Raw genomic sequence first — 27,290 nt, forward strand, 5'->3', positions numbered from 1 at the left:
ACGTGGCTAGAAAAATGGTGCAAGGGGGAGGGATTCAAATTCCTGGGACATTGGAACCGATTCTGGGGGAGGTGGGACCAGTACAAACTGGACGGTTTGCACCTGTGCAGGACCGGGACCGATATCCTAGTGGGAGTGTTTGCTAGTGCTGTTGGGGAGGGTTTAAACTAAAATGGCAGGGGGTTGGGAACTTGTGCAGGGAGACAGAGGAAAGGGAAGCAAGGATAGAAGCAAAAGACAGGAAGGAGAAAAGCAAAAGTGGAAGTCAGAGAAATCAAGCATGTAAATCAAACATGGCCGCAGTAAACAATAATTCTAAAAGTTCTAAGAGTGTGAAGCAAACAAGCCTGAAGGCTTTGTGTCTTAATGCGAGGGGCATTCGTAATAAGGTGGATGAATCAGCTGCGGAAATAGATGTAAACGGATATGATATAATTGGGATTACGGAGACATGGCTCCAGGGTGACCAAGGCTGGGAATTCAACATCCAAGGGTATTCAATATTCAGGAAGGACAGGTAAAAAGGAAAAGGAAAAGGCAGTGGGGTAGCATTGCTGGTTAAAGAGGAGATTAACACAATAGTAAGGAAGGATATTAGCTCTGATGTGGAATCTGTATGGGTAGAGCTGAGAAATACCAAGGGGCAGAAAATGTTAGTGGGAGTTGTATACAGACCCCCAAACAGTAATGCTAAGGTTGGGGATGGCATTAAATGGGAAATTAGAGATGCGTGCAATAAGGGCACAGCAGTTATCATGGGTGGCTTTAATCTACATATAGATTGGTCTAACCAAATTAGTAACAATACTGTGGAAGAGGAATTCCTAGAGTGTATACGGGATGGTTTCCTGGACCAACATGTCGAGGAACCAACTAGAGATCAGGCCATCTTAGACTGGGTATTATGTAATGAGAAAGGATTAATTAGCAATCTTGTTCTGCGAGGCCCCTTGGGGAGGAGCAAACATAGAATTTTTCATTAAAATGGAGAGTGAAGTAGTTGATTCAGAGACTTGGGTACTGAATTTAAATAAAGGAAACTACGATGGTATGAGGCGCGAGTTGGCTAGGATGGATTGGGGAATGTTACTTAAAGAGTTGACGGTGAATAGGCAATGGCAAACATTTAAAGATCGCATGGATGAACTTTAGAATTTGTTCATCCCAGTTTGGCATAAAAATAAAACAAAGAAGGTGACTCAACATTGGCTAACAGGGAAATTAGGGATAGCATAAGATCCAAGGAGAGGACATATAAATTGGCCAGAAAAAGCAGCAAACCTGAGGATTGGGAGCAGTTTAGGATTCAGCAAAGGAGGACAAAGGGATTAATTAAGAGGGGGGAAATAGAGTACGAGAGTAAGCTTTCTGGGAACATAAAAACTGACTGTAAAAGCTTCTATAGATCTGTGAAGAGAAAAAGATTGGTAAAGTCAAGCGTAGGTCCCTTGCAGTCAGAATCAGGGGAATTTATAAATGGGGAACAAAGACATGGCAGACCAATTAAATACATACTTTGGTTCTGTCGTCACAAAGGAGGACACAAATAAACTCCCAGAGATGTCAGGGAACATAGGGTCTAATGAGAGGGAGGAACTAAATGAAATCAGTATTTGTAGGGAAATGGTGTTAGGGAAATTGACGGGATTGAAGGCCGATAAATCCCCAAGGCCTGATAATCTACATCCTAGGGTACTTAAGGAAGTGGCCCTAGAAATAGTAGATGCATTGCTGGTCATCTTCCAAAATTCTATAGACTCGGGAACAGTTCCCATGGATTGGAGGGTAGCTAATGTAACCCCACTATTTAAAAAAGGTGGTAGAGAAAAAACAGGTAATTATAGACCGGTAAGCCTGACATCGGTAGTGGGGAAAATGCTAGAGTCCATTATAAAAGATGTAATAGCAGAGCACTTGGAAAACAGTGACAGGATCGGACAAAGTCAACATGGATTTACAAAAGGTAAATCGTGTTTGACTAATCTACTGGAATTTTTTGAGGATGTAACTGGTAGAATAGATAAGGGAGAACCAGTGGATGTGGTGTATTTGGACTTTCAGATGGCTTTCGATAAGGTCCCGCATAAGAGACTAGTGTTCAAAGTTAAAGCACATGGGATTGGGGGTAAGGTACTGACTTGGATAGAGAACTGGTTGGCAGACAGGAAGAGAGTTGGAATAAACGTGTCTTTTTCCGAGTGGAAGGCAGTGACTAGTGGGGTACCGCAGGGATCGCTGCTCGAACCCCAGTTATTCACAATATATATTAATGATCTAGACGAGGGAACTAGATGTAATATTTCCAAGTTTGCAGACGACACAAAGCTAGGTGGGTGTGTGTGCTGTGAGGAGGATGCAGAGAAACTCCAGTATGATTTGGACAGGTTAGGCGATTGGGCAGATGCATGGCAGATGAAGTATAATGTGGGTAAATGCGCGGTTATCCACTTTGGTGGCAAAAACAGGAAGGCAGATTATTATCTGAATGGCAACAGATTGGGAAAAGGGGAAGTGCAATGAGACCTGGGTGTCCTTGTGCACCAGTCGCTGAAGGTAAGCATGCAGGTGCAGCAGGCGGTCAAGAAGGCAAATGGTATGCTGGCCTTCATAGTGAGGATTCGAGTACAGGAGCAAGGGTGTCTTGCTGCAGTTGTACAGGGCCTTGGTGAGACCACACCTTGAGTATTGTGTGCAGTTTTGGTCGCCTTATCTGAGGAAGGATGTTCTTGCCATGGAGGGAGTACAGCGAAGATTCACCAGACTGATACCTGGGATGGCAGGAATGACGTACGAAGAGAGATTGGGTTGATTAGGCTTATATTTGCCAGAGTTTAGAAGAATGAGAGGGGATCTCATTGAAATTTATAAAATTCTAACAGGACTAGACAGACTAGATGCAGGAAGGCTGTTCCCGATAGCGGGGCAGTCCAGAACCAGGGGTCACAGTATAAGTTTAAGGGGTAAGCCATTTAGGACAGAGATGAGGAGGAATTTCTTCACCCAGAGAGTGGTGAACCTGTGGAATTCTCTACCACAGAAGACAGTTGAGGCCAATTCATTAAATATATTCAAGAAGGAGTTAGATATATTTCTTAAGGCTAAAGGGATCAAGGGATATGGGGAGAAAGCAGGGACAGAGTACTGAATTTGGATGATCAGCCATGATCGCATTGAATGGTGGAGCAGGCTCGAGGGGCCGAATGGCCTACTCCTGCTCCTATCTTCTACATATCTGTAGATGTTTACAGCACAGCAAGAGGAAATTCGGTCCATCATGAGAATACCAGCTCTTTGTTAGAGAAATCCAAATGTAACCCCACTGTACCATTCACTCCCAATAACCCTGTATCTTCCTCCGCTTCAAATATTTATCCAATTTTCTCTTAATAGATGCAGTCGTTGTTGCCGGTGCCGAAGCATTCCATCCTCGCTCCAACAATCTTCTGTATAAAAAAATTTCTTCTAACCTATCTCACCCTTTCAATGACAATCATTAAATTCAAAGTAAGGTCTCTAGTTTAGAGTAAGTAGTGTTTAAAGGGAAGTAAGGTCCCTAGTGTATTTAATATTCATTAATTTAAAGGAAGTAAAGGGAGTAAATTAAGGGTAGGACATGGCAGAGCAGCTCGGCTGCGTGGAGTGCTCCTCATCTGCTATGTGGGAAGTCAGGGACACTTTAGGTGTCCAGGGCGAACACATGTGCAGGAAGTGTCTCCAGCTGCAGCTACTCGAAATCCGCGTTTCGGAGCTAGAGCTGCAGCTGGAGTCACTGTGGAGCATCCGCGAAGCTGAGATCTTCGTGGATAACACGTTTAACAAGGTGGTCACATCGCAGGTAAAGAGTGCACAGTCAGACAGGAAATGGGTGACCGCCAGACAAAGTAAAAGAACTAGGAAGGTAGTGCAGGAGTCCCCTGGGTCCATCTCCCTCTCCAACAGATTTCCGTTTTGGATACTGCTGGAGGAGATGGTTTCTCAGGGGAATGCAGCAAGAGCCAAGTCCGTGGCACTACGAGTGGCTCAGCTGCACAGGAGGGGAGGAAAAAGAGTGGGAGAGCAATAGCTTTAGGGGATTCGATCGTAAGGGGAACAGATAGACGTTTCTGTGGCCGCAGACGTGACTCCAGGATGGTATGTTGCCTCCTTGGTGCCAGGGTCAAGGATGTCACTGAACGACTGCAGGGCATTCTGAAGGGGGAGGGTGAATAGTCAGAGGTCATGGTTCACATTGGTACCAACGACATGGGTAGAAAGAGGGATGAGGTCCTGCAACAAGAATTTAGGGAGCTAGGTAGCAGATTAAAAAGTAGGACCTCAAAGGTTGTAATCTCTGGATTACTCCCGGTGCCACGTGCTAGCGAGTACAGGAATAGGAGGATAGAGCAGATGAATGCGTGGCTAAAGAGTTGCTGCAGGAGGGAGGGCTTTAGTTTTCTGGATCACTCTGTCTGCTTCTGGGGAAGATGGGACCTGTACAAGTCAGACAGGTTGCACCTGAACCGGAACGGGACCAACATCCTTGCGGGGAGATTTGCTAGTACCGGGGGGGGGGGGGGGGGGTTAAACTAACTTGGCAGGGGGATGGGATACGGAGTGGAGCTATAGTAGGGGGTGATGTACAGCCAAATATAGAGGAAAAAACAAGTCAGCTTGGAAGGCAGAGCAAATATGTAACGGCACAAGGGAGTATGGCAAGGCTGGATGGCATTTATTTTAATGCAAGGAGTCTTGCAAGTAAGGCAGATGAAATGAAGGTGTTGATGAACACATGGGAGTATGATATTGTTGCTATCAGAGACATGGTTGAGGGAGGGGCAGGACTGGCAGCTTAATATTCCAGGGTATAGAATCTTCAGGCGAGACAGAGGGGGGTGTAAAAGAGGAGGGGGGTGTCGCAATATTAATCAAGGAGTCAATTACTGCTGTAAGGAGGGATGATATCTTAGCAGGTTCCTCTAAACGTCCATATGGGTAGAACTTAAAAACAAAAAGGGGCAAGCACATTGCTGGGAGTGTACTATAGGCCCCCAAACAGTCAGGGGGAGATAGAGGAATAGATATGTAGGCAAATCTCAAGAGACATGTAGAAATAATAGGGTAATAATAGTAGGGGATTTCAACTTCCCCAGTATTAACTGAGATAGTCAGAGTATGAAAGGCTTAGAGGGTGTGGAATTCTTAAAGTGCATCCAGGAGAGCTTTGTGAGCCAGCATTTAGAAAGTCCTACAAGAGAGGGGGCTATACTGGAATCATTCTAGGGAATGTAGCCAGGCAAGTGGCAGAAGTGTCAGTAGGAGAGCATTTTGGTGACAGTGACCATAATTCGGTAAGATTTAAGGTAGTCATGGAAAAGGACAAAGATGGACCGGAAATAAAGGTTCTAAATTGGGGGAAGGCCGATTTTAAGATGATAAGGCAGGATCTGGCCAAAGTGGACTGGGATCAGCTACTTGTAGGAAAATCCACATCAGAGCAGTGGGAGTCTTTCAGAAAGGAGAGTACAACGCCAACATGTTCCCGTAAAGGTCAAGGGTGGAACCCTGGATGTCAAGGGATATACAAGAGTGGATTAGGGAAAAAAAGGGAGGCTTTTGGTAGATACAAAGGACTAAAAACAGTGGAAGCCCTAGAGGAGTATAGAAAGTGCAGGGGGGGTACTTAAAAGAGAAATTATGAGAGCGAAGAGGGGGCATGAAAAAACATTTAAATGAATATAAAACAAAGCGGGGGGGTACACGTTTTTATCCTCAAAGTGACCCCGATGGGCAAAATAATGGAAAATCCCAAGGTGTTTTATAAGTATATTAAGGGCAAGGGGATAACCAGGGAAAGAGTAGGGCCCATTAGGAACCAAAGTGGCAATCTGTGTGTAGAGCCGGAAGATGTAGGTGAGGTTTTAAATGAATATTTTGCATCTGTGTTCACTATGGAGAAGGACGATGTAGGCATAGAAATCAGGCAAGGGGATTGTGATATACTTGAACAAATTAGTATTGAGAGGGAGGAGGTACTAGCGGTTTTAGCAGGCTTAAAAGTGGATAAATCACCAGGCCCTGACGGGATGTATCCCAGGCTGTTGTGTGAGGCAAGGGAGGAGATTGCAGGGGCTCTGACACAAATTTTCAGAACCTCTCTGGCCACAGGGGAGGTGCCAGAAGACTGGAGAACAGCTAACGTAGTACAATAGCAAAATACTGCAGAAGCTGGAAATCTGAAATAACTACAGAAAATGCTGGAAATACTCAAGCAGGCCAGGCAGCATCTGTGGAGAGAGAAACAGAGTTAACATTTCAGATCAGGGACCTTCATCAGGCGTTCTGATGAAGGATTCCAGATCTGAAACGTTAACTCTGTTTCTCTCTCCACGGATGCTGCCTGGCCTGCTGAGTATTTCCAGCATTTTCTGTTGTTATTTCAGCTAACGTAGTACCATTGTTCAAAAAGGGTAGTAGGGATAAACCAGGGAATTACAGGCCAGTGAGCCTAACATCAGTGGTAGGGAAATTATTGGAAAAAATTCTGACGGACAGAATTAGTCTCCACTCGGAAAGGCAGGGATTAATCAGGGATAGTCAGCATGGCTTTGTCAGGAGGAGATCATGTCTGACCAATTTGATTGAATTTTGCGAGGGGGTGGCTAGGTGTGTGGATGAGGGTAGTGCAGTTGATGTAGTCTACATGGAACTTCAGAAAGGCTTTTGACAAAGTCCCACATGGGAGACTGGTCAAGAAGAGCCCATGGGATCCAGGGCAATTTGGCATATTGGATCCAAAATTGGCTTAGTGGCAGGAGGCAGAGGGTGATGGTCGAAGGATGTTTTTGTGACTGGAAGCCTGTGTCCAGTGGTGTACCACAGGGATTGGTGCTGGGTCCTTTGCTGTTTGTAGTGTACATTAATGATTTAGATATGAATGTAGGAGGTACGATCAGTAAGTTCGCAGATGAAACGAAAATTGGTGGAGTGGTAAATAGCGAGGAGGGAAGCCTCAGACTACAGGACGATATAGACAGGTTTGTCAGATGGGCAGAACAGTGGCAAATGGAATTTAACCCTGAAAAGTGTGAGGTGATGCATTTTGGGAGGACTAACAAGGCAAGGGAATACACAATGAATGGTAGGACCCTAGGAAGGACACAGGATCAGAGGGACCTTGGTGTGCATGTACATAGATCCCTGAAGGCAGCAGGACAGGTAGAGAAGGTGGTTAAAAAGACATATGGGATACTTGCCTTCATTAGCCGAGGAATAGAATACAAGAGCAGGGAGGTTATGATGGAGCTGTACAAAACGCTAGTTAGGCCACAGCTGGAATACTGTGTGTAGTTCTGGTCGCCACACTATAGGAGGGATGTGATTGCATTGGAGAGGGTGCAGAGGAGATTCACCAGGATGTTACCTGGATTGGAGCACTTCAGCTATGAAGTAGACTGGACAGGCTGGGGTTGTTTTCCTTAGAGCAGAGAAGGCTGAGGGGGGACCTGATTGAGGTGCACAAAATTATGAGGGGCATAGATAGGGTAGATAGAAAGGAACTTTTCCCCTTAGTAGAGGGGTCAATAACCAGGGGGCATAGTTTCAAGTTAAGGGGCAGGGGGTTTAGAGAGGATTTGAGGAAAAACTTTTTCACCCAGAGGGTGGTTGGAATCTGGAACTCACTGCCTGAAAGGGTGGTAGAGGCAGGAACCCTCAACATTCAAGAAGCATTTAGATGAGCACTTGAAATGCCATAGCATACAAGGCTATGGACCAAGTGCTGGAAAATGGGATTAGGATAGACAGGGCTTGATGGGCGGCGTGGACACGATGAGCCGAAGGGCCTCTTTCTGCGCTGTATAACTCTATAATTTTAAACTGATGGCACTAACCTGCTAACTGACTTTCAAAGACGAAAATAGTGTTCCCCTATTCACTATCAGAAACCATTCATAATTTTAAAAATCTCGATTAAATCTCCTCTTAGCATTCACTGCTTCCGCACAAGTAAAAATGCAGCAATAATGTTTGAGCCTACAAGGCAAGACCGTATGTGTTCTGTCATGTCTGCCCAGTGAAAGTGTATGTTACCAACAACAAACCGTCCCAAGGCGCTTCACAGGGATGTTATCAAACAAAATCTGAAACCGAGCCACATAAGGAGATTTTTGAGCAGATGACCAAAGAGGTAGGTTTTAAGGAGCGTCTTAAAAGAGGAAAGAGAGGCGGAGAGGTTTAGAGAGGGAATTCCAGACCTTAGGGCCTCGACAGCTGAAGGCACGGTCGCAATGGTGGAGCGATTAAAATCAGGGATGCTCAAGAGCGCAGTTATCTTGGAGGGTTGTAGGGCTGGAGGAGATTACAGAGATAGAGAGGGCCGAGGCCACGGATTTGAAAACAAGGATGAAAATTTTAAAATCTAAGGAGTGCTCAACTGGCAGCCAATGTAGGTTAGCAGGCACGGGGGTGATGGGTGAACGGGACTTGGTGCGAGTTAGGGCATGGGCAGCAGAGTTTTGAATGACCCCAAGTTTACATAGGGTAGAAAATGGGGGCCCAGCCAGGAGTGCGTTGGAATAGTCCAGTCTAGAGGTAACAAAGGCTTGGATGTTGCTATCAATTTGTCGATGGTAGAACAATTTAAAAGTTGCTTACATCAGATCTGATTCACCCAAGCCTGATGATTGCACTGATATGAGAAATTAAGTGTGCCTAGAAACAAAAATTAAAAAGGAAAGAAAATGAATTATTCCATTGCACAAGTATGCAACAGGACAAGATAAATAAACAAAGAAAGTACCTGTACTGATCTGGAGGAAAACGCTGTGACATTGAGGGCTGTTGAGCTGGAGAACTGTTTTCTTTTCATTGCTGACTAATTAAATGCATTCAGGGACAAAGGATCTCACTGAATGCCCAGTCAATGGAATAAATGCAGAGGAATTCACCATTCTCATACATATATATGATGAGAATAGGGAATTTATATTATGAAATCTGGTTGCCTGGCCACCCTTCAGAGAAAATGCACAGATTTCCCCCCTCCCCCCAGCATCAACATTGTTCTCATGTTATAATGGAGTTAATCACAGTTCTGCTTCACAAATAATTTGGTGCTCCCCCGCTTTCTGAAACCCGAGAATGTTTTTAAACTGGTGAGCCTCTTAATGCATCACATCTCCCGGGACAACCGCCCAGTTCCTGGCGTCTAAAAAAACCAAAAGGACACACCAAAGCCTCAAACCTCGCCCGACATTATTTCGGAATCTATTCCTAAATTTGGTTGTGTAGAGATTGTAAGCAACTACAAATTATTTACTAGTTTTTAGAATATCGCTAGTCAGCCGACGCACGATGGGATTTGTAGTCTCGTCACTCGCGTCCTCTGCACAGGGACACCCCCTCACCGGACTACAATCCCCACAAGCCTTCGCGCCTGAGCCGCTTCCGACCTGCAAGGCGGCGGCTAGGCCGCGCGCGGGAGGCGCGACTCGGCAGCCCACGCTGGTGACTGGGCACCAGCCGGTCTGACCGCAGGCTACAACCTCACACCGGCCGGCCTCCCCGCCCGCTACAACCCGTGCTGCACCGTCAGGGCGGCAGCGCTCGGTGATGGTTACCTGCGGTGCGGTGTTGTGTTCGGCCGCGCCCAGTCCGTTATTCTGTTACCCCGGCAGCGAGCGTTACCATTGACAGCTAACACGGCGCGACCTGTGGAATTCTCCGCACGTCACAAACACGGTGGGAGGCAATGGGCCAATCAGCGGGCGAGATGTGATTTAGGCGCGGGCGGAATTTTCGAAAATATATAAAAGACTTAAGGCTATAACTCTTTCAAAGGGGAGGTTTCTGGGGTCTGGGCGATAGATTCTGGGTAAGGGACCGTTTCTCAGACTGCATTCCTTTTCTATTCATGTAATGTTTACACAATGTTTAAAAAATGTTGGCCTTGTGTTCCCCTTGCAACCCTCAGATCTTGTGCTTTCTCCTCTTAGAAGCAGAACTTCAACACCTTCTCTTCTCAGTATACACTCTGTGGCCCCTCCTCTCATTACAGACCTTGCTTCTCCTCCCTTAAGATATCTGCAGGAGACCTATGACTATATACAATGCCAGGACAAACTGCACAATTTTATTTCTCAAAAATATCATGCATTGATAAAACGTCCTGAACACGTTAGGCAAGGGTATTAAGGGTTACGGAACCAAGGCGGGTAGATGGAGTTAAGATACAGATCAGCCATGATCTAATTGAATGGCAGAACAGGCTTGAGGGGCTCAATGGCCTACTCCTGTTCCTATTATAATACTCAGCAGGTCAGGCAGCATCTGTGATGATGATGATGACCCTTCATCAGAACCTGAAATGTTAACTCTGTCTCTCTCTCCACAGATGCTGCCTGACCTGCTGAGTACGGCTTTTTCTGTTTTTATTTCAGATTTCCAGTATCCGCAGTATTTTGCTTTTGTGTAAGAATTTTGGCAAGCTAGTTTTAGTATCTGGTCATTTCACCCAAGTTCTGTTGCTTTGTATTCCTGTAACTCTGCTATATATATATATATATATATATATATATATATATATATATATATATATATATATATATATAACTATGTTTGCAGGAGATTCATTAAAAGTTCTATTTGCCAGCAAAATATACCAATGCTAGTTTAAGAAACAATTTTCATTTATATAGCGCCTTTCACAATCTCAGGTTGTGCCAAAGTGTTAATAAGGGATGAGATCGCTACGGTAGAGATAAAAGATCTTGGCTCGGCAGATCGTGATGTAGAACTGGAATCAGTTTGGGTGGAGCTAAGAAACAGCAAAGGGCGGATAACATTGGTGGGAGTTGTGTATAGGCCATCAAACAGTAGTGGTAATGTAGGGCACAGTATCAATCAAGAAATTAGAAGGGCATGTAACAAGGGCAATACAGTAATCATGGGGGACTTTAATCTACATATTGACTGGGCAAATCAAATTACCACTAATGGTGTGGAGGACGAATTCTTGGAATGCATGCGAGATGGTTTCCTGGATCAGTATGTGGAGGAACCAAACCAGGGAACAGGCTATTCTGGATCTGGTACTGTGTAATGAGAAAGGGCTAATCAATAATCTTGTGGTAAAGGGGCCTTTAGGGACAAGTGACCATAATATGATTGAATTTTACATTAAGTTTGAGAGTGATGTAGTCCAATCTGAAACTAAGGTCTTCAATCTAAACAGGAAACTGCAAGGGTATGAGGGACAAGTTGGCCATGGTAGATTGGGAGACTACACTAAAAGGTATAACGATGGACATACAATGGCTAACATTCAAGGAAATAATGCATCATTTGCAACAAACATATATTCCTCTAGGGCATAAAAAACCAAAAGGAAAAGTGATCCAACGATGGCTAACAAAAGAAATCAAAGCTAGCATTAAGTCAAAGGAGGAAGCTTATAAAGTTGCCAGAAAAAGCGGTCAGCCTGAGGATTGGGATCTTTTTAGAAATCAGCAAAGGGGGACCAAGAAATTGATAAAGAAAGGGAAAATTGAATATGAGCACAAACTAGTGAAAAATATAAAAATGGATTGTAAAAGCTTCTATAGGTAAGTGAAAAGGAAAAGACTTGCGAAGGAAAATGTAGGTCCTTTACAGTCAGAGACAGGAGAATTTATAATGGGGAATGAGGAACTGGCAGAGAAATTAAATAAATACTTTGTTTCTGTCTTCATGGAGGAAGACACAAAAAACCTCCCAGAAATACGAGAAAACCAAGGGTGTGGCGAGAATAAGGAACTTAAAGAAATTATTATTAGTAAAAAAAACTACTAACAAAATTAATGGGACTAAAAGTCGATAAATCCCAAGGACCGGTTGACCTACATCCTAGGGTTTTGAAAGAGGTGGCCATTGGGATAGTGGACGCATTGGTTGTCATCTTCCAAAATTCTATAGATTCTGGAACGGTTCCTGAAGATTGGAGGATAGCAAATGTAACCCCGCTATTTAAGAAAGGAGGGAGAGAGAAAACAGTGAACTACAGACCTGTTAGCCTCACATTAGTAGTTGGGAAAATGCTGGAATCTATTATAAAGGATGCAATAACTGGGCACTTAGAAACTAATAGTAAGATTGGGTAGAGTCAACATGGATTTATGAAAGGGAAATCCTGTTTGACAAACCTATTGGAGTTCTTTGAGGATGTAACTAGTGGAGTAGACAAAGGGGAACCGGTAGATGTGGTGTATTTGGATTTTCAGAAGGCCTTCAATAAGGCCCCACACAAGAGGTTGGTGAACAAAATTAGGGCAAATGGAATTGGGGGTAATATATTAGCATGGATTGAGAATTGGTTAACAGACAGAAAACAAAGAGTAGGGATAAACGGGTCTTTTTCAGGAAGGCAGGCTGTGACTAGTGGGGTACCGCAAGGATCGGTGCTTGGGCCCCAGCTATTCACAATCTATATCAATGATTTGGATGAGGGGACTAAATGTAACATTTCCAAATTTGCTGATGGTACAAAGCTAGGTGGCAGTGTCAGTTGTGAAGAGGATGTGAAGAGGCTTTAGGGGGTCTCGACCGGCTCAGTGAGTGGGCAAGAACATGGCAGATGGAATATAATGTGGATAAATGTGAAGTTATCCACTTTGGTAGCAAAAACAGAAAAGCAGATTATTTCCTAAATGGTGAAAGATTGGGGAATGCAGATGCTCAAAGGGACCTGGGTGTCCTTGTACACGAGTCACTGAAAGTGAATGTGTAGGTGCAGCAAGCCATTGGGAAGGCAAATGGTATGCTGGCCTTCATTACAAGAGGATTTGAGTACAGGAGTAAAGAAGTCTCACTCCAATTATATAGGGCCTTGGTGAGACCACACCTGGAGTACTGTGTACAATTTTGGTCTCCTTACCTAAGGAAGGATATACTTGCCATAGAGGGAGTGCAATGAAAGGTCACGAGATTGATTTCTGGGATGGCGGGCCTGTCGTATGAGAACAGATTGAGTAAACTAGGCCTGTATTCACTTGAATTCAGAAGAATGAGAGGGGATTTCATTGAAGCATACAAAATTATTACAGGGCTTGATAGGGTGGATGCTGGGAGAATGTTTCCCTTGGCTGGGGAGTCTAGAACCAGGGGCCATAGCCTCAGGATAAAGGGTAGGCCATTCAGGACTGAGATGAGAAGACATTTCTTCACACAGAGGGTGGTGAATCTTTGGAATTCTCTACCCCAGAGGGCTGTGGAGGCTCAGTCATTGGGTATATTCAAAACAGAAGTTGATAGATTTCTGACTAGTAAGGGCATCAAGGGATATGGCGATGGGGCCGGTGAATGGAGTTGAGGCAGAAGATCAGCCATGATCTCATTGAATGGCGGAGCAGGCTCGAAGGGCTGAATGGCCTACTGCTATTTCTTATGTTCTTATAGCCAATTAAGTACTTTTGAAGTGTAGTTACTGTTGCAATGTTGGGAAACGTGGCAGCCAATTTGTGAACAGCAAGGTCCCACAAACAGCAATGTGATAATGGCAAGTTAATCTGTTTTAGTGATGTTGGTTGAGGGATATTGAACAGGATACTGGGACGAACTCCCCTGCTCTTCTTCAAAATAGTGCCATTCGACCTTTCACCTGAGAGGGCAGACAGGGCCTCAGTTTAACGTCTCATTGGAAAGATAGCATCTCCAACAGATCAGTACTCCCTTAATACTGCACTAAAGTGTTAACCTGACTTATGCGCTCAAATCTCTGGAGTGGGACTTGAACACAAAACCTTCTGACTTAGTTTTAATACTTTACTAAAAAGGTTTGGGGTCCCAGTGCTTCATCGCCTCTTGCACCGTTCCAGCCCAGTCTGAGTGCGTCTGTCCCAGTGCCTACATTTGTTTAGATCATCATCACTTTTAGGAGGCACATATCAAGCCAGAATAGGCTTGAGGCAACAGGATCAGTTGGGAATAAGGCTGAGGATCAGCAAACTGTTTCATGCATGTATAGGATTTATATTGGAAACTTAGAGAAAACTTAAAAATCTCAGAGGCCCCGATATTCACAGGGAGGCGGGGATGGAGCGGGAGAGAAAAATACCTGGGACATAGAGGTCCTGCTGAATAAACAGGCAGGACCTTGTTACCATTTTATCATCCGTTTCCTGCCTGGCCGCCGGACAGATTGACAGCCTCCTTTCGCTGTCAGTTTCCCGAGCCTGGGAAACTCAGCCGGCAGCTGTTAAACTTAAATCAGATACCCAACTGCATTGTAGGTGCCTGATTTAAAGATTATAATATTTATATACCTCTGCGACCATTTTGCAACGGACTGCTGCTCCTCCTGTCCCCCCAAAAAAAGTACAAAACATGAACCTGTTTAGCCCTCATCTGGCCTCCGCTCCTGTTCCCGCCAACATCATCTTGCGGGAAAACGTCAGTGGCTTTCGTGATCAGGCCACCAGATAAAATTGCAGTCAGATCTCGATACGTAATGAAGGCCCTAGTGGCTTTGAATGGGTGTCTTTGTCATCTGCTCAATAGAGTAGGTTAAAATTCAGAATGGTGAGTTCCTGACAGCTTTCTGGCAGGTAAGTAACCTGGGCAATTTTAACTGCCCACCCGTCTGGTTTCTGCCAGGTAGGCAGACTTAAAATCACCTCCTATGTCACTGTCATATTTATTGTCCTCTCACCTCATCTCCTGCCTTTACTGTGCTCAGCAAAATAGAATATTTGAAAGGAAACTATATGAATACGTATATTATAATGAATAATAAACAGTTGCCAGTGGGTTTTGGCTCAGTTTCAGGATTCTGCTAACATTTAAAAATAACTTGAGCTCTGATCTCACAATTACAGCATCATAAAAACCGAACTAAATTACTGCCTTGTAACTTACTACTAGACATGTATATCAATATAGTGTAAAATTATACAGTCAAAAGGCTATGACTTCCCTTCTTTAAGAAATATGTTAAAATACGTCCAAGTCACCCCTCTTTTTATCCTTCTGTTTTAAAAAAGAATCCATTTAGAGAAATAAATGCTCATTTGCTAGACTAGATATTCTGCAATTGAATCATTTACAACATATAATCTCAGGCCCATCTCTTCTGTCGTCACGCCTCCTTTCATTTCTCCCCCCTCGGGTACTCTCCCCGCACCCCCCTGCAAATCCCTACCCCAAACCTTCAGCACTCCTCGACCTTCCTACTCTCCTGCCGTCATCCCAGGCTTGACTCCCTCTTGGATAAACCTACAGCTTCCTGCTGTGCCTCTCTTGGCATCCTCCGAAGGGCCCATTGAGGCACTCGTCACTGCCTCCTTATGATCAGCAACCCCAACTGCCCCATCCTACTCTCTCGCTGATTTTCCGGCCCAGCGTGCCCACTGGGGGCTAATCTTTTCAACCTCCTTTCCGTCTCACTCACCCCTCCCAATGCTGACACTGTGGACTCTGCTAGCGGATCAGCTATCACTGCCCCTCTCTGCATCTCCCTCCGTTCTCTTGTGAACAAGGCCCTTGCCATCCGTGAGTTTATTGTGGACAATTGCAATTGGTTTAGCCATTCATCGCCAGATCTGGGTGGACCATATAAAGTATTATTGGGCCCTGCCGTCCTCTGCCAAAACTGATCACTATTCCAGAATCATCCTGGAATGCAAAGATAACCCCAGCTTCTCTTCTCTACCACAAACCATCTCCTTAAATCCCTCTCCCCTGCCCCTCCACCCTCAAACCCAACAACATGTGCGAGGACTTCTTTGTCATTAAGATTGAGACCATCCGTTCAGCTGCCTCTGCCACTTCCCTTCCTTCCCCTAGCCCACTGGGCCAAACTTCCCCATAGGTTCCCCCCTGCCCTAGCCCTGAAATCGCATAATTCTCTCGTTTCTCTCCTATCTCCCCTAATGCCCCCCTGCTCCCTCGACCCTATTCCCACCAAACTGCTGACCACCTAACTTCCCTTCCTGGCCCCCATGTTAGCTGATATTGTTAACGGTTCCCTCTCCTCAGGTACTGTCCCAGCCCCCCTTAAAATCTGCCGTCATCACCTCTCTCCTCAAAAACCCACCCCTGACTCTATCCTTGGCCCCCTCCTATTTCTGTGATATCAGTGACATCATCCAAAAAATCAACTTCAGGTTCTACATGTAAGCTGATGACACCCAGCTCTACCTCACCACCGCCTCTCTCGACCCCTCTCCACAGTCTCTGATTTGTCACATTGCTTGTCTGACATCCAGTACTGGATGAGTAGAAAATTCCTCCAATTAAATATTGGAAAGACTGAAGCCATTGTTTTCATTCCCTGCCACAAACTCCGTTCCCTAGCCACTGACTCCATCCCTCTCCCTGGCAACTGTCTGAGGCTGAACCAGGCTGTTCGCAACCTTGGTGTCATATTTGACCCCAAGATGAGTTTCTGACCACATAGCCTCTGCATCACCAAGACTACCTACTTCCACCTCCGTAACATCGTCTGACTCCGCCCTTGCCTCAGCTCACCTGCTGCTGATGCCCTCATCCATGCCTTTGTTACCTCTAGACTTGACTATTCCAATGCTCGCCTGGCCGGCCTCCCATCTTCCACCCTACATAAACTTGAGCACATCCAAAACTCTGCCCATATCCTAAATTGTACCAAGTCCCGTTCACCCATCACCCCTATATTGACTCCCACTCCGGCAACACCTCGATTTTAAAATTCTCATCCTTATTTTCAAATCCCTCCATGGCCTCGCCCCTCCCTATCTCTGTAATCTCCTCCAGCCCTACAATCTTCCAAGATATCTGCGCTCCTCTAATTCTGGCCTCATGCGCATACCCAATTTTAATTGCTCCACCATTAGCGGCCATGCTTTCAGCTGCCTAGGTCCTAAGCTCTGGAATTCTCTCCCTAAACCTCTCTACCACTCGCTCCTCCTTTAAGATGTTTCTTAAAACCTACCTCTTTAACCAAGCTTATGGTCATCTGTCCTAATATCTCGTCATCAAATTTTGTTTGATACACTCCTGTGAAGCACCTTGAGACATTTTTTACGAAGTTAAAGGTGCTATATAAATGCAAGTTGTTGTTGCTATACATGATTGCTGAAATTATCATTCTTACATTTTGCAAAACATTTGCTATTACCCAACAGAATTGGCATTTATAGTTGGGATGCTGAACAAACTTTGTAAAGATTTTTTTTCCAAACTATTAAAATTCATATTTTGTTGAAGAAATTAAGATATCAATAAAAATATAGCTTGGGTACATTAAAGTCTTAGTCCAAAATTCCATTATTACAAAATCATGCGATGAATCTTTCAGCATGACTTAAAGCTAAGAGTTTACATACTTTTCAAAGACAGAAAATAAAATTCATGGAAACTAAGTTGAGGATAGAAATTCTGCAAGGCTTGTGGAGGTGGTAGGATTAGTACAATTCATAATAATTGCTCATGATAGGAGAGAGCAAATGCAGGTGAGAGCAAGAAGGGCCCTGAGTTTCTGGCCTTTGCTAGCCTTCAACGAGGCCCCTGTGGATTCAGTTAGCACCAAGATCACATAGGTAGTCACAGGCTTGTATTTGCATTATAGGTAGACAGGGAGTTTGAAGCCAAAGGCCCCCTCCCCTAGGCTGAGAGCTAGTACCATCCTTATTTATTCGCCCCCCTACTCACTCACTAACCCATTCACTCTCATACAGGCATGCACTCAAGTATATACACTTACCATGACACACTGTATATTGATGTATATAAGCTATGTTTGAGGAGTGTCACAGCCAGCAGTCTATTGTATGTTCCATTTCTGTTTCTATAGGCATCCCAAAAGCAATTCCCACATCTCCCATGGAAATGGAAGAAGCTAACACCCTATGTCACTCACTTCACTTGTTCAAACACCAGCACAAATACATCCATTCCAGGTATTTAGATACGGTAATTAGTTTGAGAAGGGAATTTTGGGTGAACCACGGGGCATGAGTTAAGAGGAACATGTGTTGACGGTGCAGAAGCAGGAGTCGGCTGGCCGAAGGGCCAATTCACATCTTTCCATAGTTGCAGAGCACCGTGAGTCAGACTCACGGGCCGGTGTGTAAAAGAAGATTGCTGTATCAGCGTGATCGTTTTCAGAGTCAGTTGATACTGTGTATCACAAGGTTTGTCTGATGGGGACAGTGGATGCATCCACTGCTTACATCTGTGTGGTCAAACTTATTGGAATTGCAGCCAACCACAAAGTGCGTGGCAACTCAAGCATTTGCAGTGAAACCCCCAGTGACAGAGGTTATCCACACAATGGAGATTTCTTTTATGAATGCTCCCATTGCTGTTATAGAGGCCTGGAGCTCAAATCTACAGCAGGCTCACTGGTCCAGCCTCACCGTGCGGGAGAGAGCCATTGCACTGCCTTCATTGCTGCTCGCAGGTCTGCTCTGAAACACATCACTTAACACACTGAGGGAGTGCCAGCAGCAGGGGCACTGCTGGAAGTAGGTACAAACGAGGCTGCTGTCTTTCAGGGAGGTGCCACATCCAGGCCATCAATCCACCCCTGCGTCTCACATCAATACATAGAATTTTACAGCACAGAAGGAGGCCAATCGGCCCACCATGACTGTGCTGACTCTCTGAAAGAGCTAGCCACTTAGAGGCCGATTTTTGCAAGAAAGCAAGGAGGGTGTGGGTGAGGCCGGATATGGCTGAAGAACAAGGCCAAATCAGGGAGGTCCTGCGGAACTTAATGGCAGGACCTCATTAACATTTTTTTGCTCCGTTTCCCATCTGGCAGCCGGCCAAGTGGACAGCCTGGCTGGTGGCCAGAAGGAATTACCAGCGGCTGGATGCCGTAACTGGGGACCCTTGGTGACAGTCCCCAGCAATTGAGTGATTGGAGCGGCCCATAATCAGGAGGGGGGAGAGGCCCACGATCGGGGCTTGGGGGGAAGCCCAGGATCGCGAGGGGGCAGAGGCCCACAATTGGGGGGGGAGGCCGTGATCAGGAGCGGGGAGAGGCTTGCGATCAGGAGGGGGGAGAGGCCCACGATTGGGAGCAGGGAGAGGCCTGCGATCGGGAGAGGTTAGAGGCCCATGATCGGGAGCAGGGAAAGGCCTGCGATCGGGAGAGGTTAGAGGCCCATGATCGGGAGCAGGGAAAGGCCTGCGATCGGGAGAGGTTAGAGGCCCATGATCGGGAGCAGGGAAAGGCCCACGATTCAGGTGGGGGGCGGTGGGGATGGGGGCAATAGGCTGTGGGGGGAGGGGGGAGAGGCCTGCGATTGGGAGAGGCCTGCAATCGGGAGAGGGGAGGGGCCCACGATTGGGGGGGCGGGGGCAATATGCTGTGATCGGTGGGGGGCGGGGTGGAGGCCGGCGATCGGGAGGGGGGAGAGGCCCGCGATCGGGAGGGGGGAGAGGCTGGTGATCGGGAGCAGGGAGAGGCCTGCGATCGGGAGCAGGGAGAGGCCCACGATCGGGAGGGGGAAGAGGCCGGCGATCGGGAGCAGGGAGAGGCCCACGATCGGGAGCGGGAAGAGGCCCACGATCGGGAGGGGGAAGAGGCCGGCGATCAGGAGGGGGGAGAGGCCTGCGATCGGGAGGGGGGAGAGGCCCGCGATCGGGAGGGGGAAGAGGCCCACGATCGGGAGGGGTGAGAGGCCCGCGATCGGGAGGGGGGAGAGGCCCACGATCGGAACTGGTGAGATGCCCGCCATCGGGGTGGGGGGCGAGGCCTGCGATGGGAGTTGGGGGAAGACGCCCACAATGGGGGTTAGGGGGAGAGGCCCACGATTGACGTTGGGGGAAGAGACCCGCGGTTGGGGCTAGGGGGAGAGGCTTGCAATTGAGGCCGCGGGGAGAGGCGCGCGATCAGGAGGAGTGAGGCCGAGAGTTTGCTTGAGGGGTCTGGGGTAGCACTCCTGCTTCTCCTGGCCCACAAGGAGTACGTGTGGAGCCGGCAGCTCCCGCTTCCCTTTCACGGCGAGTTTCCTGACCCCTGGGAAACATATAGAGCAACAGTAAACATTAAATCATGCTTCCAATTGCGCTGTGGGAACCCGATTTAAATATGTTAGTTAAGTGTGCTGATTCTCTACAGTGGGACACTCGGAGCCCCCGATATCCACCGCTGTAAAAAAGGCAGCAGGAACGTGCGTTGCAAGTTAGGGTCGCCATATTTATCACTGACCCTCTCCTGCCCGTCATGGGGGTTGGGGTTTATATCATGGCCTTAGTTGCATTCGCCTGCTCTTTCCCCATACCCTTTCAAATTTTTCATTTTCATGTACCAAAAGGCAGGCAGCACCAGGCAGTCACCGCAGTAGCAGACATGGGAGAAACAGTTGCGGGGCCATTTCAACAGCCAGCACAAGGAGGTACAGGGCCGCCTTGATTCCAAGAGGTACCCATGGACACTCAGCAGCTAGCCACTTCACTTATACCTACCTAGGAGGAGCTGTATAATACTTTTAAGAAGACACACATCGTATATTGTCATTGAGGAGAAGCACTGGGGTAAAAAACACTAGGCACATACACTTCACATCTTCAGGCTATTACATTGGCTTATTTATTACCACTTTGTCCAGACAATTTGGGGCTAATTTTAACCTAACCAACTCGACGGGAAAGTGACGGGATTGGATCATCCGCCCATTTTATACCCTGCCTGGTTTAACTTTTCATTGACTTTAATGGGAAATAAAATCAGGTGGGGTACAAATTTGGCGGCCGATCCAATCCCGTCAGTTTCCCACTGGGCGGGTTAGGTTTAAATTACCCCCTTTATTTCTGATAGTGCAGAATAAGAATCAGCAAATTAGAGGATGTACATGCATGGTAGTTGAGATAGTGCAGAGGACAATATATGTGAAGGGATATTCGACCACTGCATTGTTGGTCCCATGGTCGGCTTTGGCAGTTAGCTGAATGTGTCTTCTAGATGAGCCTGGTGTACATTTTGTAAAATGGAAAGGTGTTTGTGAAGCAACATCAAATTTCTTATTGATATTACATTCTCATACATTTTGTGCAAGAGTAGTTTATGCTGGTGAGCAAGACCAGACAGAAATTTATGTGCAGCATGATTCCAGTGGAGATCCGGCAAAACAAATGTCGGCTCAAACTCCCAGTCCCCAAACGTCTATTCCGCATAGGTGCACAGCACGCTTGTACTCATTGGGATTTCTACCCTTAGAGGATAGGAGCACAATTACTGACACCAAACTGTTGGTGAATATATCACTTAATAAGATCGATAGCAGTAATAATTACAACAAATAAAGCTTTCCTTCATGCTTTAGCAGTCAGAACTTTGACACTTTTTTCTTATCACGGCATCTCTTAACTTCTGTCACTTTTTTTAGCAGTAAGCGCAAGAGACTGATTTATCCAGCCTCACAAGGCGACAGTAGAATGTTGTGCCACTAGGGGGAATATAATCCTATTGAACAGCAAGGGAACTGGTTTTACATGACATTGGAAAGAAAAAGCAGCTGTTCTTCCAGGTGCAGACCAGCTCAACGGTTTTCTAAATAAGAGGTCTGCTTTAAGAGGGTCTGAAAAGTCTCTGACTGTGGAGTGTATGAACATGGCAGGCAGTTTAGATTGAACAACAATTGTGAAGGCTGGAAATCTGAAATAAAGACAAAAGGATTTTGGAGACAGCAGGTCAGTCAGTAGGATTCTCGCATGAGATTGTGAAATCGGGCCTGAAAATTTCTGGGCCTTCGATCGTGGTGCAAATGCCAGGATTGACTTGCCAGGAATTTCCGCAACTGCCCTCACCAGATTATGCGGGGTTGAGGGAGCTTCCTCATTTTAAATATTCCTGATGGGCATCCATGACATACGGGGCACATCTCAGGCTCCCGACATAGAGTAGGGAGGTTCACTGCTGTGAAATGTGTCAGGTTTTGTCTTCCGTAAAGATGGCAGCACTGAGCAAGTGTACACATAATAATAAGTAACCCGGCGCCAATTTTTGGCCCCATTCATGCCAGGAATAGAAAGTTAAAATCAGCCCTATAGAGACTCAAACATTAGGATTACATAGGATATACGGCACAGAAACAGACCATTCAGCCCAACCAGTCCATGCCGGCGTTTATGCTCCACTCGAGCCTCCTCCCATCTTTCCTCATCTAAATCTATCAACATAACCCTCTATTCCCTTCTCCCTCATATGCTTGTCTAGCCTCCCCTTAAATGCATCCATACTATTCGCTTCAACCACTCCCTGTGGTAGCGAGTTCCACATTCTCAACACTCTCTGGGTAAAGAAGTTTCTTCTGAATTCCCTATTGGATTTCTTGGTGACTATCTTATATTGATGGCCTCTAGTTATGCTCTTCCCCACAAGTGGAAATATTCTCTCTCTATCCACTCTATCAAAACCTTTCATAGTTTTAAAGACCTCTATTAGGTCACCCCTCAGCCTTTTCTTTTTAAGACAAAAGAGACCCAGCCTGTTCACCCTTTCCTGATATGTATGCCCTCGCATTTCTGGTATCATCCTTGTAAATCCTCTCTGCACCTTCTCCAGTGCCTCTATATCCTTTTCATAATATGGCAACCAGAACTGTATGCAATACTCTAAGTGTGGTCTAACCAAGGTTTGATACAGGTTTAGCATAACTTCCCTACTTTTCAATTCTATCCCTCTAGAAATAAACCCTAGTGCTTGGATTGCCTTTTTTTCATCTTCTTCTTAGGCAGTCCCTCGGAACCGAGGATGACTTGCTTCCACATTAAAAATGAGCTCGCAGGTGACTGATTAGTCCAATGTGGGACCTACAGTCTCTGTCACAGGTGGGGCAGACGGTGGTTGAAGGGGCGGGCGGGTGGGGTGCTTGGGTTGATGTGTGCTCCTTGCGCTGCCTGCGCTTGGCTTCCGCTTGCTCCCGGCAAAGAGACGCGAGGTGTTCGGCGCCTTCCCGGATGCTTCTCCTCCACTTTGTGCAGTCTTGGGCCAGGGATTCCCAGGTGTCGTTGGGGATGTTACACTTTTTCAAGGAGGCTTTGAGGGTGTCCTTGAAGCATTTCCTCTGCCCACCTGGGGCTCTCTTGCCGTGCCAGAGCTCTGAGTAGAGCACTTGTTTTGGGAGTCTCGTATCGGGCATGCGGACAATGTGACCCGTCCATCGGAGCTGATTGAGCGTGGTCAAAGCTTCAATGCTGGGGATGTTGGCCTGAGCAAGAACACTGATGTTGGTGCGCCTATCCTGCCAATGGATTTGCAGGACCTTTTTTTATGGCCTTGCAACGTGTAGTGATTTGTGTATTTGTACTCCGAGATCCCTTTGTTCCTCCACCCCACCTAGACTCGCGTCCAAGTAATAAATTACCTCCTTATTCTTCCTACCAAAATGTAATACCTCACATTTATCTATGCTGAACTTCATTTGCCAATTATATGCCCATTCTGCAGATTTATTAATGTTCTCCTGTAATTTGTTGCAGTCCTCCCCAATTTGGTGTCATCTGTAAATTTAGAAATTGTGTTTTTGACTCCAAAGTAGATAAAACTGTCCAGAAATTCTTCCCCCTCCCTTATGTGCCGGAGTATCTCAAACTCGTACTCCAGCTCAATGACTCTGAGCCGGAGAAATTCGAGATGGAGACATCTCCTGCAGACGTGTTTGCTCGGGACAGTCTTGATGTCCACAAACTCCCACATACTGCAGTCCAGACACACAGCCTGCCCTGCCATATCTTAGTCTAGTCTTATTTTATTTATTTAATTAGTTAAAGTCTTTATTCAATTATTTTTTATAGTTGTATTAATTAGTTTAACTAGTTAAGCTATAAATTTAATGCAGTACGTTATAGTTTCCTGGTCTTAGTTTAAATTACTGTCCTAGGTTAGAGAGAAAAAAAAGTTAATACTCACCAACCAGTCATCTACCTGCTGTCCTGTGATGTCACTCCTTGATTTTTCTTTGCTCTCTCTCCTTCACTCCCAGTCCTTTTATCCCCGCCGCTCTCGCTGGTCCCGCTCTCGCTCTGGTCTCAGGCCTTGGGTCATCGCTCCTTTTATCACCGCTGCTCTCGCTGGTGCTGCTCTCGCTAGTCCCGCTCTCGCTCTGGTCTTGGGCCTTGGGTCGCCGCTCCTTATATCACTGCCGCTCTCACTGGTCCCGCTCTCACTCTGGTCTCGGGCCTTGGGTCGCCGCTCCTTTTATCATCGCCGCTCTCGCTGGTCCCACTCTCGCTCTGGTCTCGGGCCTTGGGTCATCGCTCCTTTTATCACCGACGCTCTCTCTGGTCCCACTCTCGCTCTGGTCTCAGGTCGCTGCTCCTTTTATCATCGACGCTCTCACTGGTCCCGCTCTCGCTCTGCTCTCGGGCCTTGGATCATCGCTCCTTTTATCACCGACGCTCTCTTTGGTCCCACTCTCACTCTGGTCTCGGGCCTCGGGTCATCGCTCCTTTTATCACCGACGCTCTCGCTAGTCCCGCTCTCGCTCTGGCCTCAGGCCTCGGGTCATCGCTCTTTTTATCACCGACGCTCTCGCTAGTCCCGCTCTCGCTCTGGTCTCAGGCCTCGGGTCATCGCTCCTTTTATCACCGCCGCTCTCGCTGGTCCCACTCTCGCTAGTCCCGCTCTCGCTCTGGTCTCGGGCCTCGGGTTGCTGCTCCTTTTATCCCCGTTGCTCTTGCTGGTCCTGCTCTCGCTCTGCTCTCGGGCCTTGGGTCATCGCTCCTTTTATCATCGCCGCTCTCGCTGGTCCCGCTTTCGCTTTGGTCTCAGGCCTTGGGTCGCTGCTCCTTTTATCATCGACGCTCTCGCTGGTCCCGCTCTCGCTTTGGTCTCAAGCCTTGGGTCATCGCTCCTTTTATCATCGCCGCTCTCGCTGGTCCCGCTTTCGCTTTGGTCTCAGGCCTTGGGTCATCGCTCCTTTTATCATCGACGCTCTCGCTGGTCCCGCTCTCGCTCTGGTCTCAGGCCTTGGGTCATCGCTCCTTTTATCCCCGTTGCTCTCGTTGGTCCCGCTCTCGCTCTGGTCTCAGGCCTTGGGTCATCGCTCCTTTTATCATCGACACTCTCGCTGGTCCCGCTCTCGCTCTGGTCTCGGGCCTTGGGTCATCGCTCCTTTTATCACCGACACTCTCGCTAGTCCCGCTCTCGCTCTGGTCTCGGGCCTTGGGTCGCTGCTCCTTTTATCCCCGTTGCTCTCGCTGGTCCTGCTCTCGGGCCTTGGGTCATCGCTCCTTTTATCACCGCTGCTCTCGCTGGTCCCGCTCTCGCTCTGGTCTCGGGCCTTGGGTCATCGCTCCTTTTATCACCGCCGCTCTCACTGGTCCCGCTCTGCACTCGGGCCTTGGGTCATCGCTCCTTTTATCATCGACGCTCTCGCTGGTCCCGCTCTCGCTCTGGTCTCGGGCCTTGGGTCATCGCTCCTTTTATCCCCGTTGCTCTCGTTGGTCCCGCTCTCGCTCTGGTCTCAGGCCTTGGGTCATCGCTCCTTTTATCACCGACACTCTCGCTAGTCCCGCTCTCGCTCTGGTCTCGGGCCTTGGGTCGCTGCTCCTTTTATCCCCGTTGCTCTCGCTGGTCCTGCTCTCGGGCCTTGGGTCATCGCTCCTTTTATCACCGCTGCTCTCGCTGGTCCCGCTCTCGCTCTGGTCTCGGGCCTTGGGTCATCGCTCCTTTTATCACCGCCGCTCTCACTGGTCCCGCTCTGCACTCGGGCCTTGGGTCATCGCTCCTTTTATCATCGACGCTCTCGCTGGTCCCGCTCTCGCTCTGGTCTCGGGCCTTGGGTCATCGCTCCTTTTATCACCGACACTCTCGCTAGTCCCGCTCTCACTCTGGTCTCGGGCCTTGGGTCGCTGCTCCTTTTATCCCCGTTGCTCTCGCTGGTCCTGCTCTCGGGCCTTGGGTCATCGCTCCTTTTATCACCGCTGCTCTCGCTGGTCCCGCTCTCGCTCTGGTCTCGGGCCTTGGGTCATCGCTCCTTTTATCACTGCCGCTCTCACTGGTCCCGCTCTGCACTCGGGCCTTGGGTCATCGCTCCTTTTATCATCGACGCTCTCGCTGGTCCCGCTCTCACTCTGGTCTCGGGCCTTGGGTCATCGCTCCTTTTATCACCGCCGCTCTCGCTGGTCCCGCTCTCGCTCTGCTCTCGGGCCTTAGGTTGCTGCTCCTTTTATCACCGACGCTCTCGCTGGTCCCGCTCTCGCTCTGGTCTCGGGTCATCGCTCCTTTTATCATCGACGCTCTCGCTGGTTCCGCTCTCGCTCTGGTCTCGGGCCTTGGGTCATCGCTCCTTTTATCATCGCCGCTCTCGCTGGTCCCATTCTCACCAATATTGTTTAAGTATATCACATTATCTCAGCATTAGCTGGTTTATGTTATATATTTTTTTTTTAATTCATTGATGGGATGTGGGCGTCGCTGGCTAGGCCTGCATTTCGTGCCCATCCCTAATTGCCCTTGAGAAGATGGTGGTGAGCTGCCTTCTTGAACCGCTGCAGTCCATATGGTGTAGGTACACCCACAATGCTGTTAGGAAGGGAGTTCCAGGATTTTGGCCCAGCGACAGTGAAGGAACGGCAATACAGGTCCAAGTCATCATATGTTATATAATAGTTAGACCCAGTGGGTTTGATTTTGACTTCCTTCTTATGGCGTTAATGGGGTGGTAACAACCTCAAAATGCTGGCCTTGCCAGTGGCATCCCAAGAAGACCTCCATAGCAGAAGGGAGACCATTGCTGAGAGATACTCCCACCATGCAAGGACCTTTGCCACTGGAGTCGCCACATGCTCTACTGTGGACAGCAGTTCAGAAAAGAAGCTTTGCAAAAAACTGCATAGATGCAGATAGTGGATTCCTTCTCAGTCGTCATCAGACCTTGTAGGGTATTTTTCCACAGTTGGAATGTAAGCCCTGTGAGGTCTGAATTCTAGGGCTCTGCAGCTGAGGAAGGATGTGAGACCTTCAGCCAATAGGTTCCTGTGCCTCCACTGCCACCAACATACGCTCCTGCTTACACATGTTCGCTGATTCAACCAGTGCTCCCTCCTTAAATTGACTAGATCCTCAATAGATGGAGTGAATCATGCAGCGACACCTATAGAAACAAATTTTAAAATGGTGATTGCAAGAAACCTCTCCAAACACTGTACATGGCTATATACTGTTATTGAGGTGTACTGGAGTGTATGCATGTGAGGCAGTGAGTGAGTGAGTGGACAAAGAATAACAGAAAAGAATAATTGAACTATCGTACTAGTGTTGAGCTTGATGGAGACCTCTGGCTTCACCCTGCCCCACTCGCTCTATTCTCTCCACCCCAGGATTTGCAGGGTGGCCTCTTCAAAACCAT

At 47.3% G+C, this 27,290-nt stretch overlaps 1 protein-coding gene across 2 annotated transcripts in view; it reads right to left on the bottom strand.

Annotated features, from left to right (window-relative positions):
- The window catches only part of katnal1 (katanin p60 subunit A-like 1), a 35,173-nt gene extending 25,451 nt beyond the window's left edge, over nucleotides 1–9,722 (bottom strand). Inside the window, exons 1-2 of one of the 2 annotated variants that reach the window (XM_085999300.1) lie at nucleotides 9,597–9,722; nucleotides 8,632–8,688 (exon numbers count right to left, since the gene is read on the bottom strand). The gene's annotated coding sequence lies outside the window, so the exon portion shown is untranslated. The remainder of the gene's footprint in view (nucleotides 1–8,631; nucleotides 8,689–9,596) is intronic. The other variant, XM_085999301.1, reaches the window with a different exon arrangement.
- Between the last annotated feature and the right edge of the window lie 17,568 nt (nucleotides 9,723–27,290).

The sequence above is a fragment of the Somniosus microcephalus genome, chromosome 10 (assembly GCF_052327205.1).
Source record: "Somniosus microcephalus isolate GS21.2 chromosome 10, FLI_Smic_1.0, whole genome shotgun sequence".
In the NCBI taxonomy this organism is placed as follows: Eukaryota; Metazoa; Chordata; class Chondrichthyes; order Squaliformes; family Somniosidae; genus Somniosus; species Somniosus microcephalus.